The sequence below is a fragment of the Anolis carolinensis genome, unplaced genomic scaffold (genome assembly GCF_035594765.1).
Source record: "Anolis carolinensis isolate JA03-04 unplaced genomic scaffold, rAnoCar3.1.pri scaffold_10, whole genome shotgun sequence".
In the NCBI taxonomy this organism is placed as follows: Eukaryota; Metazoa; Chordata; class Lepidosauria; order Squamata; family Dactyloidae; genus Anolis; species Anolis carolinensis.
This window is the reverse complement of record NW_026943821.1, coordinates 15,426,671-15,440,665: the sequence shown is the minus strand read 5'-3', so window position 1 is coordinate 15,440,665 and position 13,995 is coordinate 15,426,671. Positions and strand designations below refer to the sequence as shown.

Sequence of the window (13,995 nt, the reverse complement as noted above, 5' to 3'; positions counted from 1 at the left end):
TCTTTGCGTGCTCATTTTCCAATACTTTTGCAGGTTTGTGATCCCACCAGTTCTTTACTGCTGGGAGGTGGTACTTGAGGCATAAGTTCCAATGAATCATTTGGGCCACATAGTTGTGCCTCTGTTTGTAGTCTGTCTGTGCGATTTTCTTACAGTAGCTGAGGATATGATCAATGGTTTCGTCAGCTTCCTTGCACGGTCTGCATTTTGGGTCATCAGCTGATTTTTCGATCTTGGCTTTTATTGCATTTGTTCTGATGGCTTGCTCCTGGGCTGCAAGGATCACGCCTTCTGTCTCCTTCTTCAGTGTCCCATTCGTGAGCCAGAGCCAGGTCTTCTCCTTATCAGCTTTTCCTTCAATTTTGTCAAGGAACTTTCCATGCAATGTTTTGTTCTGCCAGCTGTCAGCTCTAGTTTGTAGTGCGGTTTTCTTGTACTGGTTTTTTGTATTATTATTATTATTATTATTATTATTATTATTATATTTAAGTATTTCTTTTATATATTCTTTCCCCCAAAAAGGTATTCCTTGTTGCTACCCAGAATGGAATATAAATGTTTCCGTATAATTCATAAAATTTAAAGCCCTCTGATTGCTTGGCTCCATGATGCCAGCAGAGGGCATGAGGACTCTACAGGGTTTGCTGCAGAGCTGTTGCAATATTAAATGTTGGGAGAGGCAAGCTGACATTAAACATACTGGCATTTAAATTACCAGGGCTGCCAATTTGCCCCATAGGAAAAAATGACCCACCAAGATTTTAAATTAAAACACTACATATCAAATATTTTGGTTGTCATCTGAAAATGTGATTTCTAGTTCTTTGTCTTATGGTGTCTGCTAGTAAGATGCCTCTTTACATGACTGTAAGCAAACTAAAGCACTATGCATCGACCATACAAATGCCATCCATTTTGAAAGAACATGTTCCTAGTCCTTATTATACTATTTCATTAAACATATTGGCAAAATACCCGCTCTTTTACATCATATGCAATGTCAAATTGCAAAACCTATTTAAAACCATTTCTAACAATGTACCGTAATAGAAATATAATGTAACATTAATATTTTTACAGTTTAACATTGTAAGTATAGAACATAGATATAAAACAATGAACAGATGCCAATCTTGTTCACATTTTAAAATTAAAATGATTGCCAAATATAGAAGATGAAACAATGATCTATATGGTGAATAGACCCTTCCTACCAAGCCCTGCAGGAGCAAAAGATAGAATTATAAACTTAGGTTGCAGATAACATGTCCACAATCCCTGGCTATAAGCAAAACAAAAAACATAAATTTGCAAATAAATAAGCATAGTGCCGAAGGATGAAATGTCAACTGTTAGCTCACACAATAATAGGGCATTCAAAGAGTCGTTCCAGAAAAATTGTTTTCAAACCCACCCTTCCTTTCAAAATAAGCAAAATGTAGACTCAGGGAAACTTTGGTTCACTCAAGAAGAGTCAGATGATCTGGAGTGGAGTTGGGCGCCAAAGCAGAATATCCTCAGAATAAAGGTTCTTCTGGGTTCCACCTTGAACAAAGAAACATTGACATGTTAGTAGGGCTTCATTATTTCTGTGCCACTAAAATGTCACATTGCATGTAAAGATCTTTTAATATTAAAAATTGAACGCATCCTTGAACGGCCCCATCTCATTAGTGCCAATTGCCTGCTCTCCAGATTTTTCTTTACAGCTCCCATCAGAAAGACGCATGGGCAGGGATTATGGGGACTGCAGTCCAAAGCATTGGAAGGCCACAAGTGACCTGATTTGCCTTAGGCAGAAAAGTATGGCAAATATACTCGCAATAATATGATGATGATAATGATGATACTACTACTACTACTACTGCTACTACTAATAATAATAATAATAAGGTAAAAAGGTAAAGGTTTCCCCTGACGTTAAGTCCAATTGTATCCGACTCTGGGGGTTGGTGCTCATCTCCATTTCTAAGCCGAAGAGCCGGCATTGTCCGTAGACACCTCCAAGGTCATGTGGCTGGCATGACTGCATGGAACGCTGTTACCTTCCCGCCGGAGCGGTACCTATTGATCTACTCACATTGGCATGTTTTCGAACTGCTAGGTTGGCAGAAGCTGGCACTCACTCAGCCACTGGAGGCTCCTTAATAATAATAATAAGATAATAATAATAATAATAATAATAATAATAATAATAATAATACTTTTTAATAACGAACTGGTCATTGACAATAAATAAAGTGAACTTGAACTTGAACTTATTGATATTCCGCTCTATCTCCCTGAGGATAGGAGCCTTCACCACAGTCTGGGGGAGAGAGTTCCACTGCCGAACAGCCCTCACAGTGAGGAAGTTCTTCCTGATGTTCAGGTGGAATCTCCTTTCCTGTAGTTTGAAGCCATTGTTCCGTGTCCTAGTCTGCAGGGCAGCAGAAAACAAGCTTGCTCCCTCCTCCCTATGACTTCCCCTCACATAGCCATGTACAAATATGTGAGGGGAAGCCATAGGGAGGAGGGAGCAAGCTTGTTTTCTGCTGCCCTGCAGACTAGGACACGGAACAATGGCTTCAAACTACAGGAAAGGAGATTCCACCTGAACATCAGGAAGAACTTCCTCACTGTGAGGGCTGTTCGGCAGTGGAACTCTCTCCCCCAGACTGTGGTGGAGGCTCCTTCTTTGGAGGCTTTTAAACAGAGGCTGGATGGCCATCTATCAGGGGTGCTTTGAATGCGATTTCCTACTTCTTGGCAGGGGGTTGGACTAGATGGCCCATGAGGTCTCTTCCAACTCTACTATTCTATGATTCTATGATTCTATGAGACTCAGAGCGGATTATAACATACACAGATGAGCAAACATTCAGTGCCTTTAATAAAGTGCAATAACAACGACAATGACATACAAATACACACAACAAAGGTAAAGGCTTCCCCTTTTCATCTCCGGCTTTCTGAAGGCAGTGCTGAATTCTGACCATGGGGAGGTGCTCTTGTTCCATTTCCACACCAAGGAGCTTGTTGTCCATAGACACCTCCTGGTTGTGTTGCAGGCATGGCTGCATGGGCACCTTTATTACCTTCCCGCCGAACCTATTGATCTACTCACATTTGCTTGTTTTCGAACTGCTAGGTTGGCAGGAGCTAGGGCTAACAGTTGGGAGTTCATCTCAACCCACTTCTTCAAACTGGATTCTTCTGATATCATTAGCTAATATTATAGGGATTTAATGTCCAGGGTTCAAATCCTCATCCACACACAAAATTTCAGGGGCCTCTATATTTTAGAATCACATAATGCTTTGACTAGGACCCTAATGTGGACAGGTATCATTTTCTTCACAGCAGAACATTCAGGACTTTGTCCTGTCTCTTCCCAAATAATAGATGAGACTTGTATTACCATTAATGGACACATCTCCTGCAGCTTGGAAGTGGGCAAAATGTTGCCTGTGTTGGGGCAATTTCTCTGCCCCAAAATGCCATCTACTAGACATAGGTGAACTTCCCCTGCAACCAATTGAAGTCCAGGTTTTGAAACAGGAACTGAAGGCCTCATACAGCCCTAAAAACATAGTGAAAATGCCCTCATGCCCCTGGAGCAATGATTCTCAACCTATGTTTTGGCCCTCAACCAGAAATCTCAGCCAGTTTACCAGCTGTTAGGATTTCTGAGACTTGAAGTCCAACACATCTGGGGACCCATAGGTTGAGAACCATTGCCCTAGAGGGTATTTGGGGCACAAGGACGGTTGGATCTTTATTTAGTCCCAAGTTCATCATGAAGTGGCAACACAGTCCCCAAGTTCACCCTAGTAGCTAATGCTATCCCTCAATACTTCCAGACTTGCACATCATTTCTTAGACCAATAGTTCTTTACTTTGGTTCTCCGGCATTATGGATCTTAGCTCCCAGAAGCCCCAGCCAGCTAGGTCAACGGTCAGTTTTTCTGGGAGCCTGATACCTAAAAGAAGAATCCAGAATTAGGCAAAAACTGTTATCTTCAAGGAGTCTGGGCCTAATGTACATACAGAGGATGTTTGCCTTCATAAAGTGTCCGATAACTTAGCTTCTCATCTCAGTTATCCAATATCTTTCTGTAGCATCACTAGCAGGGAACTCTCCAGGGTCCTGAATTTCTTCTCCACGTGCCCTACCTGGATTTGATTCTGCAAGCCTTCATCCACCGAAGAGGAGAATTCACTGCGGCTGTCTCTCAAGCACAACAGGTTTGTTAAAAGAATTAAATAGACAGCCAATCATTTCCTCAGATGAACAGTAAGATCTAATTGAAAGGAACATTCATTAAAAGAAGAATGATAGAAGTCCTGATGGTTGCAAAACTCTTTAAATTGTTTTGGAAAGCAGCCTAGTGGCCCTATATGGCCATCATCCTGTTGTTGTTTGGTTCCAATTAAACTAGACTCATTCAATTAATTGCTGAAGGGTGAGCCAACCCGTCGGTTAATCCCACAGAGTCAATAGGTTTGCTCTTGTCAGAGCTAACAAAGGGTATAAACCCAGAAGTATTGAGTTTCAGGAGCCCCCGGTGGTGCAGTGAATTAAGCCTCTGAGCTGCTGAACTTGGTGACAGAAAGGTCACTGGTTCCAATCCGGGGATTGGGGTGAGCTCCCACTGTTAGCCCCAGCTTCTGCCAACCTAGCAGTTCTAAAACATGCAAATGTGAGTAGATCAATAGGTACCGCTCCGGTGGAAAGGTAACGGCACTCCATGCAGTCATGCTGGCCACATGACCTTGGAGGTGTCCATGGACAAAGCTGGCTCTTTGGCTTAGAAATTGAGATGAGCACCAACCCTCAGATTCGGACATGACTAGACTTAATGTCAGGGGAAAACCTTTACCTTTACTATTGAGTTTCAGCATCCAGTATATTTATGGTGGCTTAGGAATGACTGGGGCTATAGTTCAGCACTTCCAGAAAGTTAACAGGTTGTGGAAGGCTAACCATTTTAGAACTACAAAACGGCTAAAGCAAAGTCAGATCATTGCTTTCAGGGGAGCTTTCAGGTTCAGTGCTCTGCTGGATTGAATGCTATTTGATACGGGATACTATAATCGCTCTGAGATATAAGATACTATTGCAATGGCTTACTGGACTTCTCAGTGTTCCTAGTTCAAAGATTCACAAATGCATGGCAATCACATCTCACCAGGCTGCAGATCTAAAATTCCTGATGAGGGGCTCTTGTGAGCTACACACCACACAAGAGCAAAATGAGAAAGGCAAAAGAAAGACATGGAGAAGAAATAGGTTAGTGACCTGACATGATTTCCATTCCTTATGCTTTTTGGGAGAAATGATCACTGTCCGGGTCTGTTGTAACTGTTGTTGTTAGGACATGCATATTATCTAGTATACTGCCCAGTATAGGACCAACTGGCAGGGGCGGGCTGTGGTGCAGGCTGGTGAGTAGCCTGCTGCAATAAATCATTCTGACCAAGAGGTCATGAGTTCGAGTCCAGCCCGTGGTGGGGTAAGCACCCGACAATTAAAAAATAAAAAATAGCCCCTGCTCGTTGCTGACCTAGCAACCCAAAACATAGTTGCATCTATCAAGTAGGAAATAAGGTACCACTTGTAAAGTGGGGAGGCTAATTTAACTAATTTATGGCTCCATAAAAATAATCCAGCTGCTGTTGGAATGAGGAAAGTGGATGATGAAGCAGCTGCTCCCCCTGTGGCCAGAATCGAACATCCCCTCAGAAGAAGGTTAAATTGCCTCTGCGTCTGTCTCTGTCTTTGTTCTATGTGTACATGGCATTGAATGCTTGCCTTATATGTATACAATGTGAACCGCCCTGAGTCCCCTTCGGGGTGAGAAGGGCGGAATATAAATACTGTAAATAAATAAATAAATAAACTTGACTGGTAGACAAATGGTCAAGATAGTACGTGCATCCTCCTCCTCTCCAAATGTTACTCTCGAATCCTTCCAGGTATAATCAGATTTTGGAGGTGGAGCTTTATATACCACTAAGCTTGTCTTTGGGCCTTTCAACCAACCAGATAAGGTAGAAGACATGCCATTGTTAAATCTAGTTGGTTTCTGTGCTTGGAATGGACTGGAGATAGGAAGAGAACAATGAGAAATACGTAACTTAGCGACATGAAGTTCTCCTACTGCCTTTAGTACATCTCAAGCATTACAATTCCATAATGTATTATTATCTGCAAGAGAGGACTCTTGGCTCCTAGATGTTTGAGACCTCAAATTAAAAACCTGCTTAAAAACCTGGCTCTTTCAAAAGGCCTTTGACACTTAATTTGTTGTCGGACTGATCTATCTGCCCATTTTATAATAACCCCATTCTCAAGGTGTTGCCAATGTTATATTGCATTTTGTCCATTTCTACTGTGAAATTACCTTCCCCATTTCGGCCCATTTCGGCACGTTCTGCACTTTGCCTGGGTTCTATGAATTAGTCTCCTGTGTTAATATTGTATGTTTTATGTCGATTTTAATGATTGTTTTTACTGTAATTGATGTTTTTATTGGATAATTGTTTTATTGCTGTGTTTTGATATTTGATTGCTTTATTGGGCAAGGCCCCATGTAAGCCACCCCGAGTCCCTTCGGGGAGATGGGGCGGGGTATAAAAATAAAGTTGTTATTATTATTATTATTATTATTATTATTATTATTATTATTATTATTATTATTATTATAAATTCCAGAAGCCCCAGCCAAGGATTATATCAGTTGTACACCCAAACATCTAGAAAGTTATGGATTCCCTACCTTCCATTAATTTGAATTCCACCATGACCACGTTGTACCATTTGAAACAAAAGGATGAATTTCAAGAGAGCCTGTGTGGTATTCACAGAGAGTGAATTTCAAAGAGAGCCTTTGAGTGTTGAACTATGACATTTGGCCATGGAAACCCAATGTATGATCTTGAGTAAATATCACACTCTCAGCCCCAGAAAACCCATGACTTAGCAAATGACTTGAAGGTGCACAGCAGCAGCAACTTTGTATTCCAAAGGAAAGAAGATATATAAGAAGGAAGAAGACAGCTGTCATGTGGAAAACAGAGAAAACAAGTGTGTAATTATCTGTTTGCTCAGTTACCTTGAGCTTAGAAAAGAAACTGCTTTTAATAATGGATAATTTGGGGGAGGGGGAAGGAAAGAGTAGACATTTTAGGGAGGCTTGATCTGCTAGTCTTACCCAAACTGCATTTTCATGTATTGCATTATAATATCTTTTTTCCATAGCCAGAATGTCTAAAGTTCCAACTGGTTGGGGATGATGGGAACTGTAATCATACGATTGGTTAAAGCTACTTGAAATGTTCCTAGAGATTGTCTGGAGTAGTAAACAAAATCAAGCCATACTATTGATAAGAGTAGAATTTAAACAAGAACAATTGGTTACAGGTCTTCTCTGTTTCTATCTGTAGGATTAATATGGAAGCTTTGCACCCATTTAACTGAAGGAAAAGTGGTTTTGTTCATTTGCACAGAGATTTGTATTCCAAAAACACCTGGTTTGATCCATGGCACCTCTAAGCAGGGCTGAGTAAGATACTCATTTGAAATCTTGGAGAGGTTTCCCATTAATGTAAAACAGCGGTTCTCAACTTGTGGGTCCCTAGATGTTTTGGCCTTCAACTCCCAGAAATCCTAACAACTTGTAAACTAGCTGGGAATTCTGAGAGTTGTAGGCAAAAACACTTGGGGACCCACAGATTGAGAACCACTGATGTAGAACAAGGTTGGGAGACTGTTTTCAGCTTGAGGGCTAGATTCAATTCAAGTGATGGGAGGGTCCAAAAGCAATAGAGTGGGAGCAAACGTATCAACATATTTTGATGGAAAGCTCTTACCACTAGTAGCTGAAGCCTTAAGAGAAAGATTTCAACCTTCTAAGAAGGAGAAAAAGTTCTGCAAAAACTGTGAAATGACCAAGGATAGTGTCATGGAGAAGGAGGAATGGTCAGGTGGAGGAAGTCCAGGAGGGCTGGAGTCTGAGGTTCTCCTAGATCAATGGTCTGACTTCAGATAAAGCCACCTCATTACAAAAAAGCAGCACAGATCTTGCAGTCGCTAAGGCATAAATGGCTATGAGATAGCCCTGCACAGAACAGTAGACTGTGCCAAGTTACCTACTTCTCATTTTTCTCCCTAGATTAGATACACTTCTTATAGGAGTGCTAGCTCACATCCTTTATCACATGGTGGAAATTATGTGATCCTTCCACATAATCACGAATACCATCATCCCAACTACTAGCTCTGTTGGACAGCACTCATGGGAGTTGCAATCCAACAACATCTGGAGGACCACAGCTACCTCCTGCTCATAGGTTAGGGCCGGGCCGGGCTGTGGCGCAGGCTGATGAGCAGCCTGCTGCAATAAATCACTCTGACCATGAGGTCATGAGTTCGAGGCCAGCCCATGGCGGGGTGAACACCCGTCAATTAAAAAATAAAAATAGCCCCTGCTCATTGCTGACCTAGCAACCCGAAAGATAGTTGCATCTATCAAGTAGGAAATAAGGTACCACTTATAAAATGGGGAGGCAAATTTAACTAATTTACAACATTGGAATGAGGAAGTGCCATCACACTGGATGATGAAGCAGCTGCTCCCCCCTGTGGCCAGAATCGAACATCCCCTCAGGAGAAGGTTAAATTGCCTCTGCGTCTGTCTCTGTCTCAGTTCTATGTGTATATGGGCATTGAATGTTTGCCCTGTATGTATACAATGTGATCCGCCCTGAGTCCCCTTTGGGGTGAGAAGGGCGGAATATAAATACTGTAAATAAATGAATAAATAAACATCACAGACCGAGGCTGCTGATGCATAAAGGCCAAGTTGGACCATCATGGTTGACCCACTTCCTTGGGAAACAGGTCAAAGCAAAGAAGAACAGGCCACTGGACATTTCTTGAAAGTATAAGGAGTGGAGTATCACGAAGTATTACTTGCAACCCTTCTGAACATGTCCCTCGCTTGTGCCAAGAGCACAATGCCAGTGTTTGGTTCCTAGTTACCAGAGGAAGGCCAGATGTAAAGGAACAGGCGGTGGGGATAAATATGAATGCAGCAGCAACAAAGGGAACACAGGCTCCTTTTGTTGACCGGCTGACGGTTGTGACACCCACTTGCCTGCCTCACTCACTGAAGCACAAGAGCTGGTTTGATCCTAGCTGGGTGGGGTGGGGGTGAGGGGGAAGCAAGCGTCCAAACCCACACCACACGCACAACAAGAGCGACATGGGCATTTAGATCAATCCACCCCTTGTCCCGGTGCAACTGTTCTCTTCCCCCGTCAGCCCCTTTGTATCCCTTCTTCATATCACCACGAAAACTTCAACTATCTATGTCTTTGACAATACAATAGACTTGTGTAGAACTATTTAACTAAAATGGCTCCAATGTGTTGTCGAAAGCTTTCATGGCTGGAATAATTGGGTTGCTGTGAGGTTTCCGGGCTGTATGGCCACTTTCCAGAAGCATTCTCTCCTGACATTTCGCCCACATCTATGGCAGGCATCCTCAGCGGTTGTGAGGTCTGTTGGAAACTAGGCAAGTGGGGTTTAATGCCCAGGGTGGGAGAAAGAACTCTTGTCCGTTTGAGGAAAATATGAATATTGCAATTGACTACCTTGATGGAAACTAAATGACCTTTCAGCTTCAAAGCCTGGCTGCTTCCTGCCTAGGGGAATCCTTTGTTGGGAGGTGTTAGCTGGCCATACAGCCCGGAAAACTCACAGCAACCTAAAATGGCTCCATAACTTGCATACTATATCCTGTGACGTTTCCCATCTTTCCTTTCTCTTTTTTCTTTGTATAATTGTTTATTTGAGTTAATTTTTTTTCTTTCTTTGAAAACAAAATCAAAACTTATTTGCAGTGTAATAAATCTTTGAAAACCCCCCAAATTCTTCAACTATCTATCACAATAACTATCTATTTACATTTCTATCTGCCTGCCTGCTTGCTGTATTTCTTTGATTCTAAGATACCATCATTTGTAAGACACACACTGTCTTTCTGTCTATCTAAAAGCACCCACAAATCTAAGATGCACCCTGTTTTTAAAGATGTGGAGAAAAGTGCATCTTAGAATACAGGAAATATAATATCTACCTGTTGTCGGAGACTTGCATGGCCGGAATCACTGGGTTGCTGTGAGCTTTCCAGGCTGTATAGCTATGTTCCAGAAGCATTCTCTCCTGACATTTTGCCCACATCTATGGTAGGCATCCTCAGAGGTTGTGATTAGCATTAATGCTAATCAAGCTGGTCAATTTCAATATTCACACTTGCCTCAAACAGACAAGAGTTCTTTCCCCCAACCATAACTGGTCCGTAAAAGGAATTTTGCTACTAGTTTTATTTTTCATTCTTTGGATCGTATGTTGTGTATTTATGTTTACCATTGGTATTATTTTAAATTGTTGTGTGGTTCTGTTTATTATGTGCATTGTATTGTATTGTATTATTTTTATCATGTTGGAAACCGCCCTGCGGAGACAGGGTGGTATATAAATAAAGTTATTATTATTACAGTTATTACATTATTACACGCATTCTGGACTTTAAGAGAGCTGACTTCCAAAAAATGAAGGAATTACTGAGCGGCATTCCATGGACGCCGATATTAAAAAACAAGGGAGTTAAGGATGGATGGGAGTTTTTCAAAAGTGAAATACTCAAGGCGCAAATGCAAACAGTGCCAACAAAGAAGAAAAATAAGACAAGTGCAAAGAAGCCAGAATGGATGTCCAAAGAACTTCTAACTGAGCTAAAGCTCAAAAGTGACATGCACAAGAAGTGGAAAAGGGGAGAAATCACCAAAGAAGAATTCAAACGTATAGCCAACTCCTGTAGGGAAAAGGTTCGCAAGGCTAAAGCGCAAAATGAGCTCAGGCTTGCCAGGGACATAAAAAACAACAAAAAAGGTTTTTTTGCTTATGTTGGTAGAAAAAGGAGGAAAAAGGAGGCGATAGGGCCACTGCAAGGAGTAGATGGGGTGATGGCGACAGGGGACAGGGAAAAGGCAGAACTGCTTAATGCCTTCTTTGCCTCGGTCTTCTCACAAAAAGAAAGCCATCTTCAACCTCAGCAACATGGAATGGACGAAGGATTGGGGGAAATCCAACCCCAAATAGGGAAACAAGTTGTCCAGGAACACCTGGCCACTCTAAACGAATTCAAGTCCCCAGGGCCAGATCAGCTACATCCAAGAGTATTGAAGGAACTAGCGGAAGTTATTTCAGAACCACTGACAATCATCTTCGAGAGTTCTTGGAGAACAGGAGAAGTCCCAGCAGATTGGAGGAGGGCGAATGTGGTCCCTATCTTCAAGAAGGGAAAAAAGAACGACCCAAACAATTACCGTCCGGTCAGCCTCACATCAATACCAGGCAAGATTCTGGAAAAGATCATTAAGGAAGTGGTCTGCAAACACTTAGAAACAAATGCGGTCATTGCTAATAGTCAACACGGATTTACCAAAAACAAGTCATGCCAGACTAATCTGATCTCTTTTTTCGATAGAGTTACGAGTTGGGTCGATACAGGGAATGCCGTGGATGTAGCATATCTAGATTTCAGTAAGGCCTTCGACAAAGTCCCCCACGACCTTCTGGCAAACAAACTAGTAAAATGTGGGCTAGACAAAACTACGGTTAGGTGGATCTGTAATTGGCTAAGCGAACGAACCCAAAGGGTGCTCACCAATGCGTCGTCTTCATCATGGAAAGAAGTGACAAGTGGAGTGCCGCAGGGCTCCGTCCTGGGCCCGGTTCTGTTCAACATCTTTATTAACGACTTAGACGAAGGGTTAGAAGGCACGATCATCAAGTTTGCAGATGACACCAAACTCGGAGGGATAGCTAACACTCCAGAAGACAGGAGCAGAATTCAAAACGATCTTGACAGACTAGAGAGATGGGCCGAAACTAACAAAATGAAGTTCAACAGGGACAAATGCAAGATACTTCACTTCGGCAGAAAAAATGGAAATCAAAGATACAGAATGGGGGACGCCTGGCTTGACAGCAGTGTGTGCGAAAAAGATCTTGGAGTCCTCGTGGACAACAAGTTAAACATGAGCCTACAATGTGATGCGGCAGCTAAAAAAGCCAATGGGATTCTGGCCTGCATCAATAGGGGAATAACGTCTAGATCCAGGGAAGTCATGCTCCCCCTCTATTCTGCCTTGGTCAGACCACACCTGGAATACTGTGTCCAGTTTTGGGCACCGCAGATGAAGGGAGATGCTGACAAGCTGGAAAGCGTCCAGAGGAGGGCAACTAAAATGATTAAGGGTCTGGAGAACAAGCCCTATGAGGAGAGGCTTAAAGAGCTGGGCATGTTTAGCCTGCAGAAGAGAAGGCTGAGAGGAGACATGATAGCCATGTACAAATATGTGAGGGGAAGTCATAGGGAGGAGGGAGCAAGCTTATTTTCTGCTGCCCTGCAGACTAGGACACGGAACAATGGCTTCAAACTACAGGAAAGGAGATTCCACCTGAACATCAGGAAGAACTTCCTCACTGTGAGGGCTGTTCGGCAGTGGAACTCTCTCCCCCGGGCCGTGGTGGAGGCTCCTTCCTTGGAGGCCTTTAAGCAGAGGCTGGATGGCCATCTGTCGGGGGTGCTTTGAATGCGATTTCCTGCTTCTTAGCGGGGGGTTGGACTAGATGGCCCTTGAGGTCTCTTCCAACTCTACTATTCTATGATTCTATGATTCTATGATTCTATGATTCTATGACAGTAGAGTCTCACTTATCCAAGCTAAACGGGCCGGCAGAAGCTTGGATAAGCGAATATCTTGGATAATAAGGAGGGATTAAGGAAAAGCCTATTAAACATCAAATTAGGTTATGATTTTACAAATTAAGCACCAAAACATCATGTTATACAACAAATCTGACAGAAAAAGTAGTTCAATACGCAGTAATGTTATGTTGTAATTACTGTTATGAATTTAGCACCAAAATATCATGATATATTGAAAACATTGACTACAAAAATGGTTTGGATAATCCAGAGACTTGGATAAGCGAGGCTTGGATAAGTGATACTCTACTGTATTATTATTATTATTATTATTATTATTATTATTATTATTATTATTATTAACCTGGACTTTGCACAGGGGACTTTCCGCCTTAAGTCTCCCTGGGTGAGAAAGGTGGGATAGAAATGTTGTAAATAAATAATTGTAAATAAATAAATATAAACTCCACTTGCCCAGTTTCCAAAAGTTCTCATAACCTCTGCAGATGCCTGCCATGGATGTGGGAGAAACATCAGAACAGAATGCTTCTGGAACATGACCATACAGCCCGGAAAACTCACAGCAACTCAATAATAATATATATCTATCTTCAATCAATCAATCTACTTATCCATTTATTAATGTCTTGACCATAGGTCATTCACACCCATCTATTTATTACCCATTATTATTATTTATTATCTACCCCATGCCTCACCTTTGCAGTTGTGAGACAGTCCTTCTTTCTTTCGGAAGGAAATCCTTCTTTTCTTAGAAATCCATAGTTTCAGAGAAATCCACTGAGCCACAATCAAAATATCTTCTTCATCTTGCCTGTCCTCGAGGCTACTAGTTTGCCTTCCCTGCAGCTCGGATGTGGCTGATACTTAATCAGAGACACTGACACTGGCCAGGAAAACTTAATCCTCAGATAGTTTGCGGCAAATGAGTTTGTCAGGGCAGGGTTCTGGAACACAGGATGTACTAAGAAAGGAAAAAGAGTGTCTCTGAGCTTGTGCAGAATGCTATCCTTGCACCACTGTTATTTCAACCAATAGAAAAACAAGTTTCCAATGGAATTAGGACTGGAGAGAATTCCAGATCAGATGTGTTTCAAGCCATGAAAATCTTGGTTTTGTGAATTATATGCACAAGGGATGGAAAAGGGGTAGCTGCTGTATCTTTAGGATGTGTGGAAGAAGGAGTTTTATTCCTGCATGACTAAATCTG

General features: G+C 42.0%; 1 protein-coding gene across 7 annotated transcripts in view; it reads right to left on the bottom strand.

Annotated features, from left to right (window-relative positions):
• mag (myelin associated glycoprotein) overlaps positions 1-13,995 on the bottom strand; it is an 89,690-nt gene that overhangs the window by 23,154 nt on the left and 52,541 nt on the right. For 5 of the 7 annotated variants that reach the window (XM_062962603.1, XM_062962606.1, XM_062962609.1 and 2 more), the window contains one exon: positions 1,415-1,545. The gene's annotated coding sequence lies outside the window, so the exon portion shown is untranslated. Of the gene's footprint in view, positions 1-1,414; positions 1,546-4,155; positions 4,284-13,483; positions 13,750-13,995 lie in introns of those variants that run through there. The other 2 variants (XM_062962605.1, XM_062962604.1) reach the window with 2 other exon arrangements.